Raw genomic sequence first — 20,825 nt, 5'->3', positions numbered from 1 at the left:
TTTAGCATTTTGCATTGTTCCTGGAGGGCAGGCCTGGTCTAGCTGTCAGGATCACCAGAGACAGCATCAAGAGGGGCCTGGATTCCAATGCAGGGAAGAGGAGAGGAGATCTTAGAGGGGTAGACATCCTTCGGAATCCCTGAGGCACCTTCAACAGGTTCCTGATTCTCCTGAGGGTTTCCCTGGCTGCACCCCTCAGCATCCACATTGCTGGGTTCATGACTGATAAGTTTGTCAGTTGAAGTGATTACATGTGAATCAGGGCAGGGCAACAGAGAATCACGGCTTGGTAACAGACAGACTTGGACTCAAATACCAGCTGTACCACTTATAGATACATAACCCAGGGACAAGATCTAAACTCTCATGAGCCTCAATTTCTTCACCTATAAAATGGGAATAAAAATTCTTACCTCCTAACGTTGCTAAAAGGATTAAACGAGCTGATGGAGGAAAAAGTGGCCAGCATGTGACATAACAAGCACTCCACTAATATTTTTATCCCTTCTATACGACTCATTATCTGCATTAGCCAATTGTATTTTACATTCCTTATGTTTCTTGGGAGTTCATGATACAGGGACTACGCTGAATTTGAGAGCCTTTTTCCTCTTCATACTCTGTAAATTCTAGTGAGTTCACATATTTTTATGAGATTGTCACAAACTCCCTACTTTGCAATATGTAGACCAGCCGTTCATTGGGCTGACACAAGGCCAGGCATGTGCTAGGTACCTTGCATGCCTCGTTTTCAAAGACAATTATCAACCCCACAAGGATGGACAGGATTTCCCAACCTTGGCACAACTGACATCTGAAGCCAGATCATTCTTGGTTATATGGGGGCTGTCCTGTGCTTTGTAGGATGTTAGCAGCATCACTGGCTTCTACCCACTAGATGCCAGCAGCATTCCTCAGCTGTGACAATCAAAAATATCTGCAGATACTGCCACATATCTCCTGGGGGGCAAAATCTTCCTCAGGTGAGAACCACTGGGAGGGGATTGGTGTCATTCCCATCCACCTGTGAGGAAGCCACAGTTCAGAGTAGTCAAGAGCTCTGCTCAGAGTCACAGAGCTACCAAGTGGTAGAGGCAGGATTCAAACCAGAGTCCAGCTGGCTCCTAAGCCCCGCGTTACAGTGACTCGAGATATATTCTTGTCTGCAAAAATGGCCTCTAAATTCTACCTTTTGAGCTGAAGGTGCCTGGACTCTGGACTCTCCTCTCTCAAAACCAAAAGGAGAGACTAGATAGTCATTATTCACAGACAGGGCTCAGAGGGATGAGTGCAACCCTACTGCACTTGCGAAATCTCAGTTCCCCAACCGGGGATTGAACCCGGGCCACGGCCGTGAAAGCCCGGAATCCTAACCACTAGACCACCAGGGAACTCCCTAAACATACATTTTCTTGATGTGAGGGGTGTCATGGTTTGAATCACATCCCCCAAAAGATATGTTGGAGTCCTAATCCCCGGTACCTGTGAAAGTGACCTTGTTTGGAAACAGGGTCGTTGTCGATATAATCAAGTTAAGATGAAGTCATTAGGGTGGCCCTGAATCCAACATGACTGGTGTCCTTATAAGAAGAGGAAAATCTGGACCCAGACGCAGAGGAAATGCCCTGCAAAGATGGAGGCAGAGGTTGGAGTCATGCAGCCATGAGTTAAAAATCATCTGGGGCCACCAGAAGGGCCAAGGAAGGCTCCTCCCCTAGAAGCTTTGTAGGAATATAGCACTGTCGACACCTTGATTTCAGACTTCCGGCCTGAAGAGAATACATTTCTGCTGTTTGAAGGCACCCAGTTTTGTGGCACTTTGTTACAGCAGCCCCATGAAACTACTACAGGAGAGCGCTCCCCAGCTCTGGCAGCCCCAGCACCCCATATTTTGATTTGACAGTGAGTCTAGTTCCCCAGTAAGTTACAGTATCTGGCCATTAGCCCAAGTCGTGAAAGCTATTTAACTTCCCTACAATAAACCCTCAAGTTAGATTATACATCCCACTAATTATATGGCTGAGATAGTGACCTGGCAGCGACCTGACAACTCGGGGGACTTCCTAGGTAACAGCTGCCCACTCAGATGCCTTCACCTGGTGATTCAGCGGCAGTAACCTGCTGTGTCAGCGCCTTATCTTTCTTGGAAATAGGAGGTACCATGTCACCCCGAGATAAGGAGGAACAACTTGTAGAATCTGACTCAGTGGCCTTCGTTAACCTCAGGTCATGAGTAAACAGACAGAGGGAAACAACCTCAGACAACGATGAGTGAGATATTTACATAGGAAATTACCCAAGGTAGCCAGTCGATAATCCAAAGCAATTTGTTCTGGGTGAGTAGACAGGCAGTGGCAAATAGACTCATATGAATTCCAAAATTCTTGAAGGTTAAATCAGCCCTTAGAATCATGTGCATCCCAAACAGATGTTTCATCTTTCCCTGCCCAAGCCCCATAGGATGTTCCAAGTTTAAAGGAGTATATGGAGAAGTGAATTTGGGAAGTGTTCTGTACTTTAATCGCTCTTGGGGAAGTTTGTAAAGCCCCATTATCATATTAAAGACTTCGAGAAATTCTACTGGAAAGACACCCATTTGACTCCTTGCGGGGGTGGACGCAGTAGAACACGTTTTGAACTACTGATAGATTTCAACCAATTTATGCTGCAGAATTTGAGGTTGAGGCCCAGAGTAATTAGATGCTCTTTCAAAGGTCACAAAGAAAGTGACCTTGAGTGACTCAGCTGTGGTCTTCAGATTCCAAACACATTGCTCCTTCTATGTTTTCATCTTCCCACTAATTAGCTTATTAGTAAACATTTGAGTGCTACCAGACAGTGATGTGGGAATATAAAAATCAATAAGGCAGGCCTTGCCTTGTGTGTAATTTACTGTTTCCAGAGTGTATGAGCAACAGAATAACAAATGATGGAGAGGTTATGGGGATAGGAAGGGAGGGAGAGGACGGCTGACTTTGGGATGGATAGAGAACCTGTCAGTCTGGAGGTTTCAGATTCGGTCACTGCTGTTGTTGTGAGTCCCAGCATCAGGACCCATCATCCCTGCTGCCCACAGCCCCTACTGAGGGTAGGGTGGCCAGAGCCCTGCTGACTGAGCTGCCCAGGAGGCTGTCCACTAACCTGGCAGAGCTGACTGGGCAGGGGTAGCAGCCCACAAGCCTGCCAGACATTCATAATATGCCTGTTCCCCCCAAATGGGACGACCAATCTGATTCCTTCAAAATTTGAAATGGAGGCTACAGAGATGAGGCAGTGATCAGGGAAGCTTAAGATGAAAGAACATCTCAGGAGAGTACGGTAGGAAGTGTCCTGAGGGGTCCCTTGCAAGCCAGGGAGATGAGGAAGCCAGCTGCCTTAGAGAGCAGAAGCTGGGAGGCTGGGGGCGGGGGGGTGGGCAGGGCAGCGCAGCAGAGAAGGAGAGGTGAGCACGGGGTCCAATCCATACCCTCCTAGCCACAGCTGCTCCTGATTCGGTTCCGGGGATGCCTGGCTGCATCAGCTCTGGGTGCTGCATTTCCAGGAGGCCCCGTGGCCCTTGCTGCCCCCATCCACCCTACTAGGCTTGGTTAGTAAAAGTGCCTAACTCCCTTTTTTTAAATTGTGGTAAAATACAGTTAACATAAAATTTACCATTTCAAGTGTACAGTTCAGAATTTAAGTACATTCACATTGCTATGCAACCATCACCACCATTCATCTCCGGAACTTTTTTTTAATCTTCCAAAACTGAAATTCTGTACCCATTAAATAGTAACTCCTCATTCCCTCCCCTCCTCCCAGCTCCTGGCAATCTGCTTCTGTTTCTAGGAATTTCACTACTCTAGGTACCTCATACAAGAATCGCCCTTTCATGTGCAAATAGAGATGATCATACTGAGCGAAGTAAGTCAGAAAGAGAAAGACAAATACCATAGGACATCACTTATATGTGGAATCTAAAATATGACACAAATGAAATTATCTACAAAACAGAAACAGATTCACAGACGTAGAGAACAGACTTGTGGTTGCCAAGGGGGCAGGTGGGAGGAGGGAAGGGCTGGGAGTTTGGGATTTAGCAGATGTAAACTATTACATATAGAATGGATAAACAACAAGGTCCTACTGTATAGCACAGGGAACTATATTCAATATCCTGGGATAAACCACAATGGAAAAGAATGTAAAGACAAATGTCTATGTGTGTATAACTGAGTCACTCTGCTGTACAGCAGAGACTGGCACAACATTGTAAATCAACTGTACTTCAGTTAAAAAAATTAAAAAAAAGAATTGCCCTTTTATGACTTATTTCATTTAGCATAATTGTCCTTTTATGACTGACATTTCAAGAATATATATATGTATAACTGAGTCACTTTGCTATGCAAAAGAAATTAACACAACATTATAAGTAAACTATACTTCAATAAAATTTTTTAAAAATATGACTGCTATTTCATTAGCTAATGTCCTCAAGATTCATCCACGTTGCACTGTGGGTCAGAACTTCCTGTGTGAGGCTGAATAATATTCCGTTGCCTGTAAGTATCGCATTTTGCTTATCCATTCATCCATTGATGGATAATTGGATTGCTTCCATTTTTGGCTATTTGAATAATGCTGCTGTGAACATAGGTGTCAAATATCTCTTCGGAATCCTGTTTTCAATTCTTTTGAGTGTCCAGACACCTGTGGGGCGGGGCAGGAAGAAACAGGGGCTGCTAGGGCTCAGATGGTGAGCATTCCACTGCGGTCCGAGAAGGCGGGGTGATGAGGGACTTACCCTGGCACGTAGCTTTGTGTGTGCTACCCTCCTGCCCTATACCATCGGGAGCCTCTCTCTAGGCAGAGACGGAAGATCAGTCTGAGGCACAATTTCCAGGCACTCTTGCTTTCCCCTTCTGTCTCCATGCTTTTCAAACGGGGTTTCTAGAATGTAAGCTCCACGAAGGCAGTGATTGGCCCGTTCTGTTCGCTCACCCATTTCTAGCACCTGCTGAGTGTCTGGCACAAAAGGCAGGTTCCTAGGTTCTTCTGTCTGTCCTCTCCATAAAGTTTCACCCCCTTCGTTTTGATTTCTATCAACCAAAGTTTGTAGTTTACATTAGGGTTGACTCTTGGTATTGTACATTCTATGTGTTTTGACAAATATATACTGACACATATTCACCATTATAGTATCATACAGAGTAGTTTTGCTGCCCTAGATAGCCTCTGTTCTCCAAGTATTCATCCCTCCCTCCCCTCAACCCCTGGCAACCACTGATCTTTTTTACTGTCACTGTAGTTTTGTCTCTTCCAGAAGGTCATATGGTTAGAATCACACGGTACGTTGCCTGATCAGATTGGCTTCTTTCACAAAGTAATATCCATTTGCGGTTCCTCCCTGCCTTTTCATGGCTTGATAGCTCATTTCTTTTTAGTGCTGAATAATATTCTATTGTCTCGATACATCACAGTTTATCCATTTGCCTACTGAAGAACATCTTGGTTTCTTCAATTTTTGGTAATTATGAATAAAGCTGATATAAACATTTGTATGCAGGTATTTGTATGGACATAGGTCTTCAACACCTTTGAGTAAATACCAAGGAGTGTGGCTGCTGGATTTTATGGTAAGTGTGTTTACTTTTGCAGGAAACTGCCACACTCTCTTCCCAAATGGCCGCACCATTTTGCATTCCCACCAGCAAAGAATGAGAGTCCCTGGTGCTCCGCATCCGCAGCATTTGGTGTTTTCTAGTGTTTTGGATTTGGGCCAGTCTAATAGGTATGGGACGGTATCTTACTGTTGTTTTAATTTGCAATGTCCTAATGACATATGATGTTGAACATCTTTTCATACGTTCATTTGCCATCTGTATATATTCTTTGGTGAGGTATCTGTTCAAGTATCTGCTCATTTTTAAATCGGATTATTTGTTTTCTTATTGTTGAGGTTTAAGACTTCTTCGTATATTTTGGATAAAGGTCCTTTATCAGATATGTGTTTTGCAAACAGTTTCTCCCAAGCCAAGAGTGTGGCTTGTCTTCTCACATTGCATTGACCCCCTTAGTTTTAAAACAGCAATGAAACCAACAGAAATCCCCTTATATGTGGGGAATCTTAACCAGTGGTACTCATCACAGTCGCCTGATGCAGACTTCCAACGTTTTTCTAGGTTTGGACCCCACCTCTGAGATTCCTGTTCTACAGATTTGAAGTGAGACTCAGGAATCTTCTTTTAAAAAGCCCTCCTGGTGATTATGATGGTCAGCTCCATTAGGAACTATGACATTAAAGACAGAAATTCAGACACCCTCAGCGATGGGAAGATGGTCCCATCAGGACACCTGCCCTGTTCCACAGCATGATCTGAAGCCCAGGTGAGACTCAGACCTCTATAATTCCCTGCTAATTGGACATCTCCACCTGCCATCTCAAGATCACTTCCCTAAGCTAAACCCATGGTTGTCCCCCTCCCCACCTGCAAACCAGCTCCACATCTGATCTTCTGACCTTGGAAGATGGCAATTCCAATCTTCCACCTGCTCAGGTCAAAACTCTTGAAATCACATCTGCTTCTGTCTCAGACACAACTAATCTATCAGCAATGCCTGGTGGCTTAGCCTTTAAAATAAAACCAGGATCTGATGACTTTCAACCCCTCTGCTGCCCCCACTAAAGCAGGTCTCCCTGCTTCTGCCCTTGCCCCTTCCAGTCTGTTCTCCACCCTAAGCCAGAGTCAACTATAGAAACAGAGGTCTGAGCACGTCCTCCTCTGCTCGCAACCCTCCATTGGCTCCCACCTCACGCAGAGTAAAAGCCAAAGTTCTTACAATGGCCTGTAAGCTTCCTCACAGTCCTTCTGCCCTCAAATCACCCCTGCAGCTCTCTTATCTGCTATTCTTCCCGGTCGTTCCAGCCACACGGGCCTTTGAAGTTCCTCGAACACGCCAGAAATATCCCACCCCAGGGCCTTCGCGTTGCTGTTCACTCCTTCTGGAACGCTTTTCCCCCAGGGAGCCACTGGGCTGGTTTCCCCAGGCCCTGCAGACCTTCACAGGCCACCTGTCTAAAATTTCAAGCTGCCCGCCCCCTTTGCCAGGGCCGCTATCTTTATTTTTCTCTAGAGGACTTAGCCTTGGTTTACCTGCTGACTTGCTTATTTCTGTCTGGCTCCTCCTCCTAGATGCCAGAGCCATCAGGCGGGGCTGTCATTCTATTCTGTCCACTGCGGAGCCCAGGAGCTTAGAACAAGGCCCGGTGCACCGTGGTTCTCATCCTCCGCACTCCTCTCTTCATCGTGTCCTCTCTGTCTCCCACGGCCTGAGGCCCCTCTGTCTTTTTACTCTCTCCCTTCTGCATCTCCCCTATTTGATGTCCACTCCCTGGAACTATTGCTAAGAGCTGGGGGCTTTCTCCCATCTGATGCATCTTTTCTTTTTCTTTTTCTTTTTTTTTTTTTTTTTGTCTTGTGGGATCTTAGCTCCCTGACCAGGGATTGAACCCTAGCCACAGCAGTGAAAGCGCTGAGTCCTAACCACTGGACCGCCAGGGAATTCCCTGATGCGTCTTCCCAGCTGCCAAAGGCTTCTTTCTAACAGCCAGGTCTATGGCAATCCTTCTATGACACCCGTTAACTTTCAGAACAGGGTTCAGACTCCCTGGCTTCAAACCCAAGGTCCCTGCCGATACGGTCTTGTCTGCTTCTGCAGCCTCGTCTGGCCCCTGCCCACATCCATGCATCTTCAATGCTGTAGGCAGTTTTTTCTCTCCTGCCTTTGCACATGTGTTCCTTCTGCCTGGCAGTGCCATCCTCACTCCCTGAGCCCCAGCCCCTCCTACTCTACATCCAGCAAGCCCCTACTTAGCCTTCCTATTCTAGCTGATGGAACCTTCTAGGCCTTCTAAGAACCCCAGTCATATCGACAACCCCTTCCATGGGTCCCCTAACCCCTGCTGAGTATGCTTCAGCAGCCCCGCTCTGTAGAGCAGCTAGTTATTTGTGTGTCTGTTTCCATCATTAGTCCATTCAAGTTCTCTGCATGCCTGGTTTCTTACACTGGCCCTGGCACTGAATAGTGCTATATATACTTCACATGTTTCCTAGATGAATAAGTCTCCAGAAATGCAAAAACATGGTCTGAGTCTGCAGTAATGCTTCAAAAGTCTGTGGCACTTTTGCCAGCTAATGAACTCACTATTCAATAGTACCAAGAATGTTCCAGAACGCATCATTGTAAGTGTGCCTAAAAACTAGGACAGAGGAGATAGCTGACCTGTCAGGGGTACCTGTGTAGTTCAAACTGGACTGGCTAAACAGTCTCTCCATATTTTTACTACTCCTGTGTGTGTATGTATATGTAAATATATTAAAATATATACATTTACATGTAAGTGTGTTATATACACATGTATCTATATGTGATTGAAGATCCTTGAAATATTCTCTGGGGCATGGCTGGCTCACTACCCTAAAATAGCCTTTCACATCTGGTTGAGATCCCTGCATTCAGGCCAGTGAAGGAATAAACCCTCAAAACTAACAGTCATTTTCCCCCAAAGTCTCTAGCAGTAAAGTCTTTACTCAGATGTATGTTTCTAATTGGTAGGGCCTCACTACAAAATTTCTTTCACGTTAATTTGGGTCTACTTTATCCTGTAATCATGGAAGCCCCCAGACTAATATTCTCATGAAAAATTCTGATATGTTGAAGACAGTAATTACATCTATGACATTAGCTATTTTTAACTTTTCCAAAATTGTCCATGTGCTGCTGACTAATGATTTAACATCTATGAGCATGTTGTTCATTCATTCATTTTCATTTAGGGGCTCTGCCAGGCATTCAGCCAATAATGCTCACTGGGTGTTTACTAGGTCAGGGAAACATATGATGTCCAAGTAAACACGTAAATAAAATGTTTAAATGATATATGCTGTGAACAAAATAAAATGTGCCGATGAGACAGAGTGCTGGGACGAGGGCCTGCTGCAGATCAGATGAACAGGAGCACGTTTCTGCAGAGGTGACATTTGAAATGAAAGCTGATGACGAGAGGAGCCAGCCATGCAAGGATCGGAGGGAAGGAGGAGTGAGCAAAGCAGTGGGGACACATGGTGGGACACGGTCCTTGCCAACCTGGAGGACGCAGGCCTGATCGCCACTCCTCGTCCACCGGCAGCCTGGCCAGGTGCCTTCCCCCCACCCCCACCCCCGCCCTGTGGTCCTTTGTTGGTGCAGCCGTCTCCATGTCACCCAAGACACAGCTCCTGGGGCCCGCCCAGAGGTGGCTCGCCCTTTCACCTTGTATCTATTCACAGCCTTTGGCAAACAGGTGAAGGTCAGTAAATGCTTGTGGCATTGTTGAATAACAATTTGACCACAAAGCAGATAATGGCCAGTTATATGATAGAGGTCACAGGGCTGTGATGGAAAAATGAATTTCCAGAACCAGAAGAAACGTGTCTTTTAATTTTGGGATTATCTATAAATGATTCTCAGGGGGAAGAAACACATGCAGTAACTATCAGGAAGGATTTAGATCGTAAAGTTGTGAAGGGGAAAAGTGAGAGTGATTTGGAGCATTGCTGAAAATGGAATTTTATGTCTTTGCTGCTAATTCCATCAGCCTCAGTTCTGGAAACCATCACCAGCCCCAGCTAGAAGGGCTCCATGCACTGGGCACGGTGAGGCTGCAGAGCCTTCTGCACTTTTGAGCATGGCCAGAGTCCATCTCAATGCTCCTGTTGGCACATGAGATAGAACAGCCAGGGGTATGACTCAGCCAGTGGGGGGGGGGGGGGGACCCAATGTGCCCACAGGTGCAGCCAGTATCCAAGGAGCAGACACACCCGAAATACCCTGAACCCTGACCAGTTGTGCAATTTGTCTCTGATGACCCCGGCACCTAAGAAAAGTACTAGAAATATAATTTGATGACTTCTGATCTAAAGTAATAATAGGTAACATCTATGGAGTGCTATGTGCCAGGTGGCGAGCCAAGTGCCTTACCTTACTTAATTCTCTCAGCAAACCTATGAGGCAGGCATTGTTACTCATCTCCTTTTACAGAACAGGCAAAATGAAGCTCAGAGAGGTTAAAAAGCTGGCCAAGATCTCTCAGCAATGGGAGGCATTTGTCCTCTGGCCAAGAAGTCGGTATCTCTACAGCAAGGGTCCATTCTCTTATCAGGACTGGTACTATTCTAATCCTATTTGCAAGAGTGAAACAACATGGTATATAGTTATATGGCAATAACATTAACCTTTAGAGCTCCTTGCTGAAATTGAGGCACTGGTTTGAATCCTATGGTGGGAGATTCCAGATCTTGTGCTTTAGAAATAAAATCAACCATGTCTGTATTGAGTACCTGCTGTGATAATAATAACAACCGCTAAGAGTGAGCACTCACTAGGTGGCAGAAATGGGATTCAAATCCAGGGAATCCGACACTTTTAAAGAAATTATTGGGGCTTTCCTGGTGGCACAGTGGTTAAGAATCCACCTGCCAACGCAGGGGACACAGGTTTGAGCCCTGGTCCGGGGAGACCCCACATGCCACAGAGCAACTAAGCCTGTGCGCCACAACTATTGAGCCTGCGCTCTAGAGCCCGCGAGCCACAACCACTGAGCCCGCATGCTGCAACTACTGAGGCCCCCGCACCTAGAGCCCATGCTCCGCAACAAGAGAAGCCAACGCAATAAGAAGCCTGCGCACCACAGCGAAGAGTAGCCTCCACTCACTGCAACTAGAGAAAGCCCGTGCGCAGCAACAAAGACCCAACGCAGCCAAAAATAAATAAATAAATAAATAACAACAAAACACAAATTATTGAATAATTTAAGAACACTTTCAGTTTTGATTTTTAGTATTAATGGATAAAACCCAGGAAAACTCTTTAGGGTCTTCCATACTTTTTAATGGTATCCTGGGAGCCGAAGACTTAAGACGGGCTGCACTAAGCAGGATCACCTCCCTGATGGGGTCGGGCCCTGTGCCCGGCCGCAGCCCAGCCCTCTTCCTGCCGTGTATGCAGTGACAACAACAGCTTACCTCTGCCAAGCCTCGTCTCACCCCCGTCCTAGGTTGGGCCTCCTCAGCAGGCGTGTTGGCTCCACATGGCAGGGAAGCTGAGAGGGGCCCAGCTCTGCTGGGTGGTCCACAGAAGTCCTTTCCATCATGGGTTGAGCATCGTGCTCTGTTCTTATCGAACCCTTTCCTCCCAGTGGCTCCTCCTCTGAACAGAATGGCACAGCCTCAAAGTCATGAGTCTTATTCCAGTGATGAGGCCACAATCTCCTTTCAAGGTCTCTCTGTGGAAGGAGTATGTGGAAATTAGCAAGTTCACTGTCACTGGAGATTTTCAAACAGAGGCAGGACAAGAGCTCGTCGGGGGGCTGTGGAGGGGATTTGGCAGCAAAAAGGACATCCATGTCCTCTGCGATCCCTCCCATATAAAGGCTGACTGCTCACAAAGGCAAGGGCCATCACTGCTGATGAAACCAGCCAGCTGATGCTGCTTTTAGACCCGGGGGATTCTAGGAAGCGGTATTCACAAAGGGGCTTGCAGTAAGCCCAAATCCTGAAGCTCCTGCAGGCGGCCGCTTTGTCTGTGGGGATATTGCAGAAACCATGACATAAACCACAAAAAATTAAGCCCAAGCCTTTTTTAAGCAGAGCCAGGCGAGTGGTGGGAGCATGAAACTCTGAGACCAGGGAAGGCAGATGATGGTGGATCCTTCGCAGGGCTGTGTCCCGTTCTAGCTGTGCTGGGTCCTTTCTCTGTGCTCTCACTCCTCATTATTATTCATGAGGCCCCGTGTTTACATCACACTTGCAGCATACAGTGTACTTCTGCCTACCTTAGGTCATTAAGAACTTTGTCATAGGCAAGTGGAGGCTCCGTTGTGCTAAATGACTTGCCCAGGGGCAGAGCGAGTTTCCAGCAGAGCCTAAATTCGAGCCACACTCTCCCAGCCATGAACTCGGTCCTTTACAAGGCAGCCAGCTCTGAGCCCTGCAGAGGCAGGGAGGGCGCAGCCCCCTGTGACCCGGTGAGCAGCCCCAGTGAGGGAACGGATGTTCTCTTCGCCTTGGTCCAGGCAAGAAATCTCCTAGACCCCCAGGTCGAGGACTCTGGGCATCCCATCATAACCCAGCAACCCTGACCCCAGACCCAGTGGCAACACTGGAAGGCCAATGCCTGGAGAGGAGGAACCAGCAAGGAGCATCCGGACAAAAGAGAGAGGGAAGGAAGGAGCTCATGCTGTCGAGGCCTCTGCACTGGCAGACATTATTATTGTCTTAGTTTATTCTAATGGTAAACTATTGATTCAAGTAAAACATACATGAAGAAAGGTGTACAGATCCTAAGTGTATAGCTTGATGAATTTTCACAAAGACAACACACCCATGGAACCAGCACTGAGATCAAGAAGCAGAACACTGCCAGCACCCCCAGACGTGGCCCTTGTGCCCCCTTCTAGGCACCACACCCAAAAGGTGACCCCTACTCTGACCTCCAGCGGCAGGCCCTGGCTCTGAGTGTTTTGAAGTTTACGTATATGGACACACAGCAGGTACTTCTTGGTGTTGGGCTTCTTTTTCTCTCAGCACCGGTGGTGAGATTCATCCTTATTCCTGGGTGTAGTTTGTTCGTTCTCATTGCTATACAGTAAGTACTCCACTGTATGACTATACCATGATTTACCATTCACTGTTGGGGGCCATCTGGGTGGTTTCCAGCGTTTGGCTATGGTGAATAGTGCTGTGAACATGTGGACATTCTTGTGAATGTCTTTTGGTACCTATATGCGCTCATTTCTCCTGGGTTTATAACTAGAAGTGGAATTGCTGTTACATGACTTATGTCTGTTAAACTTTATAAGAAACTACCAAGTAGTTTCCCAGCATGAATGTACCGATTTCCATTCCCACCTGCAGTGTATGGGTGTTGTGGTTTCTCCATATCCTTGCCAAAACTTGGTACAATGGCACCAGGCACTCTGGATGTGTCCTTTTGAGGCAGTCTGGGTGGTGGTTAAGAGTATGGACTCTGGAGTCAGACAACCTGGGTTCTTAACCAGACTTCACACTTCTACTAGCTGTGTGACTTTGGCTCACTTCCCTAACCACTCTGTGCCTCAGCTTTCTCATCTGTTAAATGGGAATAATACCAATAACAATTGTCTCATCCTCTTGAAGTTGCTGTGCATTTATCACAACGCCTGTCACATAGCTGTCATTCTACAAATATTAGTTCGCACAGTAATTCCAAGTGGGTGCCAGGAGGTCTTCAAGTAGTCTTTAGGGGGCCCCTGGAAAGCCCCTCCCCCTCAGCCTCCTTCATGGCCCATAGCCAGGGTCCCCATGGATAGGGTACCAGGTGGTGCTTGTGTCTATGCTAGATGCCCAGGGAGGGGGATTCGCACGCCTGAGGAGTGAACCAGCTATGAATCAACTGAATGTGAAGAAGAATGGGGAGAGGTGCGGGCATGACCAGGGTGGTAGAGGGTGGGTAGGGGGCAGGTTTCTCATCTCAAAGTGTTTCCCAAAGAAGAAGGGCTCAAAGGGATGCTATGGCTTGTACTGACAGCTGCCTTTTGGCCTCTCTTCTCATAACGTTCGCAGCTCCTCCCCCACACACACAGTTCCCTCATCTCTTTGGAAGAGCTTGTGGTTATTTAGAAGGTAAAAAGAGGGGTAAACGTCTAAAACATTCAGAATAATGTGGAGAAATTGAAATGGAGTGACGATTGGTCTGATGGGCTACACTTGTAAGTAAATGAAAGCCTAATCAATATTTCTTTTAATTTAGTTTTTAGAAATGATTGTTTCCTACCCCCATTTAGTTTTGTCTTTTAATTCTTGCCAGGATAGCAGTTCTTCCGTTTTTAGACCAAGCATTTTGTGAATCATGCTACATTAAAAATGAAAATTCCCTGGTGGCACAGTGGTTGAGAGTCCACCTGCCAATGCAGGGGACGCGGGTTCGTGCCCCGGTCCGGGAAGATCCCACATGCCACGGAGCGGCTGGACCCGTGAGCCATGGCCGCTGAGCCTTCGCGTCCAGAGCCTGTGCTCTGCAGCGGGAGAGGCCACAGCAGTGAGAGGCCCGCGTACCGCAAAAAAAAAAAAATGAAAATTTGCACTCACGGCCACTAACAGTGCAAGGAAGTAGAAACACAATCCTCTATTAAAACTGCATGAGATTAACAGTGCCCTGAAGAAAACTTTTTAAAGAAAACTACTACTGCCATTTTGGGGGGCCAAAACACACACTAAAGTTTCCCTTCTTGGAGTCGCGACTAACTGAAATAGAAGTGGCTTCTGTGGAAAGGACATGGTATGACAGGAATCACTGAGTTCAGCAGGGGGAGACCTGAGAAGATCCCTCAGGCCCTCGGAGCCGCCGTTCCCTCAACTGTGTTGGGGTAGATTTGACCAGCAGGTCTCAAACAATTGTTTCTAGCTCCACCATTTGGAGACTGTAAAAGCAACTTGGCCACTGGAGAATACCTGCCTAATTTTCTCTCCTAAATTTCTTTCAACACTGTCCGTCTTGGCCCATTTTTCCCTGAATCCAGCATCAGAATACCCCACTGCCTCACCAGCCTTCCCTCTTTGCTGTTCTACCAAGGGAGAGGTTGACTCCTAAAATGCTGAGTGACTCTCTGGCAGATCCCAGCAGGACAATGACAGAGGCCTGGGCCCCACCCCATCCCCAAATCCATCCCTAAAAAGCTGACGCCCTTCTCTTGAGACTCTTTCTTTTCAACTCTAAAACTAAAATTCCTAGGTGGAAAACACTTCTTTTCAAAATTTTAATAATAAAATAAAATCTAGTCTAGAGACCAGTCCTTCTGCACCTCTTATTTCCAGGGGAGAAACCAGATACCCAGGTCGGGAAAGCAGTTTCCCCCAAGGTCACGGAACTGTTTGTGACAGAGCCAGGACTAAACTCCAGGTTTTCCTGTCAACATGATGGTGTGTTCATTAACCAGAGAAGGGAAAGGACTGAACATTTCTGAGGACCTGTTATGTGCCATGAATCCCGAATGACCTGGGAAGATTGATAGATATCATTGCACCCATTCTACAGATGAGGAAACCAAGGCTCAGAATAACTTCACCAAATTATTCTTGGTGGCAGGAGAAAGCAAAATTTTCCTACTTCCAAAATCTTGTTTTACCCCCCTGTGCTTTCACTTTTAGTTTGAAAGAAGAATTTTTCCTCTGGAACTTTTCTTAGTAAGAAAACTTAAACATTTTTAAAAAACGGATCTTGGGCTAGAAGGTGAGATCTTAAGGGGGCCCGAATGTGAGGTAAATCATTTAGTGTTAGACAAAATGAATAATTTGTTGTTTGGGGGAACAGGAGGGTGGAAAAAGGGAGCTGACAAAAGGCCACATATGTGTCTCAACATGACCCCTCTTGAGACCCCAGAAAATCTAACACATCTCTTCAACTCATGAAATGCTTGAGTGTGGGGAGATTTCTTAATGGAAAATGGTGAAGGACAGACAGAACCAAGATGAGCTGTGTGGGAGTGTGAGACTAAGGAGAAAACCCCAGAGAAATCACAGGGAGAGCCCAGCTCCCCCAAAACCAGGGTGTTAATTAGGTTTCAGGTCAAATTTTCCAAGGAATTGGGGCAGGAGGTGGGCAACCAGCTGACATTTGATTCCCATGGTCTGAGGCTGGTGATGCCAATGAAAACTGTCACCTAGGCCAACTGCTACCTCTAACCTTGACTCTTGGGGGGACCTTTCCTCTTGCCCAGTGAGTTATAGCTTCATTGCAGGGGGTCTCACAGACCCCCATGTACACACACACACACACACACGCAGCATCAAACATACCCCCAAGGGGCACGTCCCCTGAATTTCCTTGCCAGTAGTAGGGTTTTTGCAGGATGTCATGTGTGCATTAGCCTTAGATCTCATTTAAAGCACCAGCTCACAACTCTGACTCCAAGAATATTTATTGGGTGCAACGACATGAAATGCAGAGACAAATGTGTCTGGTGGCTGCTGGGGGGGAATCGCTGTCGGGTAGGGCAGGAGACCCAGGGACAAAGCGCAATCCTGTGGCTACAGAGCAGCCTGCCCTGGGCAGAGTGACAGCACGAGGGTGCGGGGGCCCACTGTGCTTGGGGGCGTCAGGGAAAGCCCCACAGTGCTGTGATGGGAGCAAATGACAAGGAATCATGTACCAGGAGCAGCAGCAGAAGAGGCAGGATCATCCAGATGGGAAAATCAAGACTTTGGTTTAAATGTAGATGTAGTTTTGAGGGCAGAGTCAGCTAGGAAAACAGAAAGACAACCAACCTGGGTCAGAGAAGGACATAGCTGATTCTCAAGATAACTGGCGACAGGGCTTCTTCTCCGCACAGCAACATCATTTTAATTAGTGTCGTTTTAACTTATCCTTAGCGTTAATGGCTTAGAGCCACCCATTCCCCAGGCAGCATCCTGGCAACCCCAAATATCTGATCTAATTTTATCCCCGAGAAATTTGGATTTAGAAGAAAATGTGCAGAAGCCTCGCTTGGGAGGAGGCTGGAGGAAAACAGTAACTCCAGTCCCCTGGAGAGCGCACAGGGTGGAAGGAGAGACTGGGGGAGGGTTTCCAGTGGGTAAGACCCACAGAAGGGCGTCGTGTGTCTGAGTGACAGCATTTTATGCCACCGCCCAACTACTGTATTTACCCAGCTCTGGGAAGGGTGACACAAGTCTCTGGAATGTGTATCTTATTTTTGTCCTGCCTGCGTTTACGGCCATAAAACGAGGTCTCTCCCTTCAGAGCAGAAAGGACTAATTAGTCTGCTTGATCTGGGCAGGAACACTGCCTGCATTTTCCTTGGGTTGGCACCTTTTTAGGCCATAAAAGGGTGCATCTCAGGAAGCCTCAATGGGTGTCCACAGTTATATGCCCCAGTGTGTGTGTCTGTGCAGAGAGCTGTGTTCACAGCTGTACCAAGGGTACACAGGGACAGGTAAAACCGTGACACTATGACTCAGGCCTGACGATGGGTGGAAGAGGAGACAGCACATATTAATATAAAAATCAGCCCTCCCGGACTTCCCTGGTGGCGCAGTGGTGAAGAATCCACCTGCCAATGCAGGGGACATGGGTTCGAGCCCTGGTCCAGGAAGATCCCACGTGCTGCAGAGCAACTAAGCCCGTGCACCACAACTACTGAGCCCGCAAGCCACAATTACTGAGCCCTTGTGCCAGTGCTACTGAAGCCCGTGTGCCTAGAGCCTATGCTCCTCAACAAAGAGAAGTCACAGCAACGAGAAGCCCGTGCACCTCAACGAAGAGCAGCTCCCGCTCGCTGCAACTAGAGAAAAGCCTGCACGCAGCAACAAAGACCGAAAGCAGCCAAAAATAAATAAATTAAAGAAGAAAAAAAGAGTTAAAAAAAAAATCAGCCCTCCCTCCTAGGCCAGCAGGATGCCAACCTTCGCCACTCCCTGCTGATACCAGGCTGTCCTGATGCTTGGCGATTTCTCTCCTCAGTAATCTAATGTTAACGCAAATTGACCAACGCTATCTCAATCAAAATCCCAGCAGAATTAAAAACGTCTGCTCTGTGAAAGACACCAACGCCATTAAGACAAGCCACAGACTGGGAGAAACTATCTGCAAAAGACAGATCTGATAGAAGACTGTTATCCAAAATATACAAAGGACAGTTAAAATCCAACAATAGAAAAGCAAACAACCCAATTTAATAATGGGCAAAAGACCTGAACAAACACCTCACCAAGGAAGATATACAATGGCAAATAAGCATACAAAAAGAAGTTAAACATAACATACAAATTAAAAAGACCATGAGATATACTGAACACCTATTGAAGTGGCCAAAGTCTAAAACACCAAATGCTAGTGGAAACGCAATTTGATACAGCCATTTTGGAAGACAGTTTGGTAGTCTCTTACAAAACTAAACACACACTTACCATGTGATCAAGAAATTACGTTCCTTGATATTTATCCAAAGGAGTTGAAAATATATCCACACAAAAACTACACACAGATGTTTTGGGTAGCTTTATTCATAATTGCCAAAACTTGGAAGCAACCAAGATGTCCTTCAGTAGGTGACTGGATAAATCAACTGTGGTACATCCAGACAACGGAATATAATTCAGTGCTAAAAAGAAATGAGCTATCAAGCCACGAAAAGGCACAGAGGAACCTGAAATACATATTACTACGTGAAAGATGCCAATCTGAAAATGTTACATACTGTGTGATTCTAACTATCTGACATTCTGAAAAAGCAAAACTGTGGAGGCAGTGAAAAGATCAGTGATTGACAGGGGTTGTGGGGAGGGAGGGACGAATAGACGGAGAACAGAGGATTTTTAGGGCAGTGAAACCACTCTGTATGATACTGTAATGATGAGTATGTGTCATTATACATTCATCCAAACCCACAGAACGTACAGTACCAAGAATGTAATATAAACTATGGACTTTGGGTAGTAATGATGTGTCAGTGCAGGTTCATCATTGCAGCTAGTGTACCATCTGGAGGGGATGATGATGGTGGAGGAGGCTGTGCCTGTGGGGGGCAGGGGGTGGATGGGAAATCTCTGTACCTTCCACTAAGCTCTTCTACGGACCTACAGCTGCTCCGAAAAACATCTATTAAGTATCCAAAGAAAGAAAGTACTATTCTTGCTCCTCTGACTTACAGATGCATCCATTACATCTAAAGGTACCCAAATGGACATAGGGAGTTCTCTGGCTTGCAGAAGGGAGGAATCTGCTCCAAAAACACAAACACAAAAACAAAAATAAAAAAGCTGGGCAAAACTGTAAATAAGAAATGAAAACATGGTGAAAGCTGTCATTTCCTAGACTTTATAGGTGTTAGTAATGTATTTTATCACATCTTATCTCATGGAACATTTTCATATAGCATCACAATGCCAATTAAGTTGTGGCATCATTTTGAGACCAATCATTGAGAGTTTAAAGAGAAGGGAATTAAATAGTTGAGGTGTCAACATTATGAGCTCTTTAAAGGCCCCAAATTATTATAGCTTTGTGAACTAGAACTAAAAAGGCCACTGAAGCATCCTACAGGTTGTAATTTCTAATAAGGTAAATATTGATCACTACAATCCACATGAATGCAAAGCTCTTTGGGGGTCCCCCCACTCTGTTGTAAGAGTGAAAGGATTCTTGAGTCCAAAAAGTAAGAAAGCTACTTTGGATTACCCGTAGCAGTGACAGGTCCGTTTCTTGCTATGACCTTATGAGGAGCCATTGTTGTGGAATTCCAGGCACTGACAGAAGTCCTTGGCTTGGCCTAAGGTTTTGATCCTTCTAGCTCACGAGTCTGGCTTTTGGTCACTTGAGGGATTTTCACCAATATTAGCTTTTTTTCCTTCTTGAATTTTTGTCTATGAAAGAAAACTGGTTCTCTAATCACAATACTTCTGACACCAAATGTGTAGGTTTTCCACACCGCGCAGTTTTCCAGTTATCTGTGAACACCAAGAGGGTGCCCTATAATTTGATTCAATTCTGATCCTAACTGCCCCGTATTAGTGCAGACCCCGCAGGTTAAGGGCTCAGTCTCACAAGACTGCCCGCCCCCTTCAGACGCCAATTGCAGTCAGTGAGTCCCCAGGCTCCCCCCACCACGACCTCTGTTTGACTTTGCTATGAATTGGGGGTTCCCATGAGCGCCCCCTCAGGGCCAGTAATTTTCTATAATGGCTCACAGAACTCAGGGAAACACTTTACTTAGTATTACTGATTCACGGTAAAGGATGTTATAGAGGATCTAATCAACAGGCAAATGAAGAGCTACGTATAGCAAGAAGAAATGGTTCCCAAGTTCAGGAGCTTCTCTCCCCACGGAGTCTGGGCGTGTATCACCCTCCTGGCACCTGGATGCATTCACCAACCCAGAGCTCTAACCCTGTCATTTTATGGAGGTTCTGCTGTAGGCAAGATGAATTAAATCATTCACCATTGGTGATTACCCCCAACCCCTTTTCCCTCCCTGGAAGTTGGGTGGTGAGACTGGGCTGAAAGTTCCAGCCCACTGATCACATGGGTCGGATTACTGTGGCAACCTGTCCCCATTCTAGGGGATCAGCTACGTAGGGGCTCTTAGCTACCAGTCACCTAATTAACATAAATTTTGATCTGGCTGCAAGGGGTTTATTATGAATAACAAGAGATGCTCCTTTCACCCCATCACTCAGGAAATTACTAAGATTGTAGAAGCTCTGTGCCAGGAACTTGGGATGAAAACCAAATATATATTTCTTCTTATATCACAATCTATTGTGCTTGTTATTTTTACTTTTTCTTCCTCTACTTTTTACCCCTTTCTCATTTTTTCTTATTCTTTTCTTTTTCTTATTTTTAATTTTTCTTTTTATTTTACTTTTAAATTTTTCTTTGTTTAGTCTTTTTCCAATTTTTATTTTTGCTTTATTATTTTATTTTTTATCACCTTGTGCTTTTTCTTTTTTTTTTTTTTACTGTTTTTCTCATTTTTTCTTTTTTCTTTATTTCATTTTTTCTTCTTTAATTTAGTAAGTTAATATTGTTGGCAGTAAGTCCAACATACTACAGGGTCTCTTGGCCATCTCTGCTGAGGAAGAGACCCATGTAAGGGAAAACAGGCTCCTCAAGGTCATCGGCAAGGACAATCACACCCATCACAATATCTCTATAGTGCCAGCACCATGGATATTGAAACTGAAAACTGAAAACCACTTTCACTTCTTACCTTCCATCACCTCTCCCTTCCCCTGAATTGCCATCTACCTTTGACTGCTGACAAAGAAGCA

At 45.9% G+C, this 20,825-nt stretch overlaps 1 protein-coding gene across 2 annotated transcripts in view; it reads right to left on the bottom strand.

The window, feature by feature from the left end:
* The window catches only part of EEPD1 (endonuclease/exonuclease/phosphatase family domain containing 1), a 241,346-nt gene that overhangs the window by 127,845 nt on the left and 92,676 nt on the right, over positions 1-20,825 (bottom strand). For both annotated transcript variants that reach the window (XM_073809827.1, XM_073809828.1), the window contains one exon: positions 11,046-11,305. The gene's annotated coding sequence lies outside the window, so the exon portion shown is untranslated. The remainder of the gene's footprint in view (positions 1-11,045; positions 11,306-20,825) is intronic.

Source organism: Tursiops truncatus, chromosome 9 (assembly GCF_011762595.2).
Source record: "Tursiops truncatus isolate mTurTru1 chromosome 9, mTurTru1.mat.Y, whole genome shotgun sequence".
In the NCBI taxonomy this organism is placed as follows: Eukaryota; Metazoa; Chordata; class Mammalia; order Artiodactyla; family Delphinidae; genus Tursiops; species Tursiops truncatus.
Note: the sequence above shows the minus strand (reverse complement) of the source record. Positions and strands in the feature narration are given on the sequence as shown.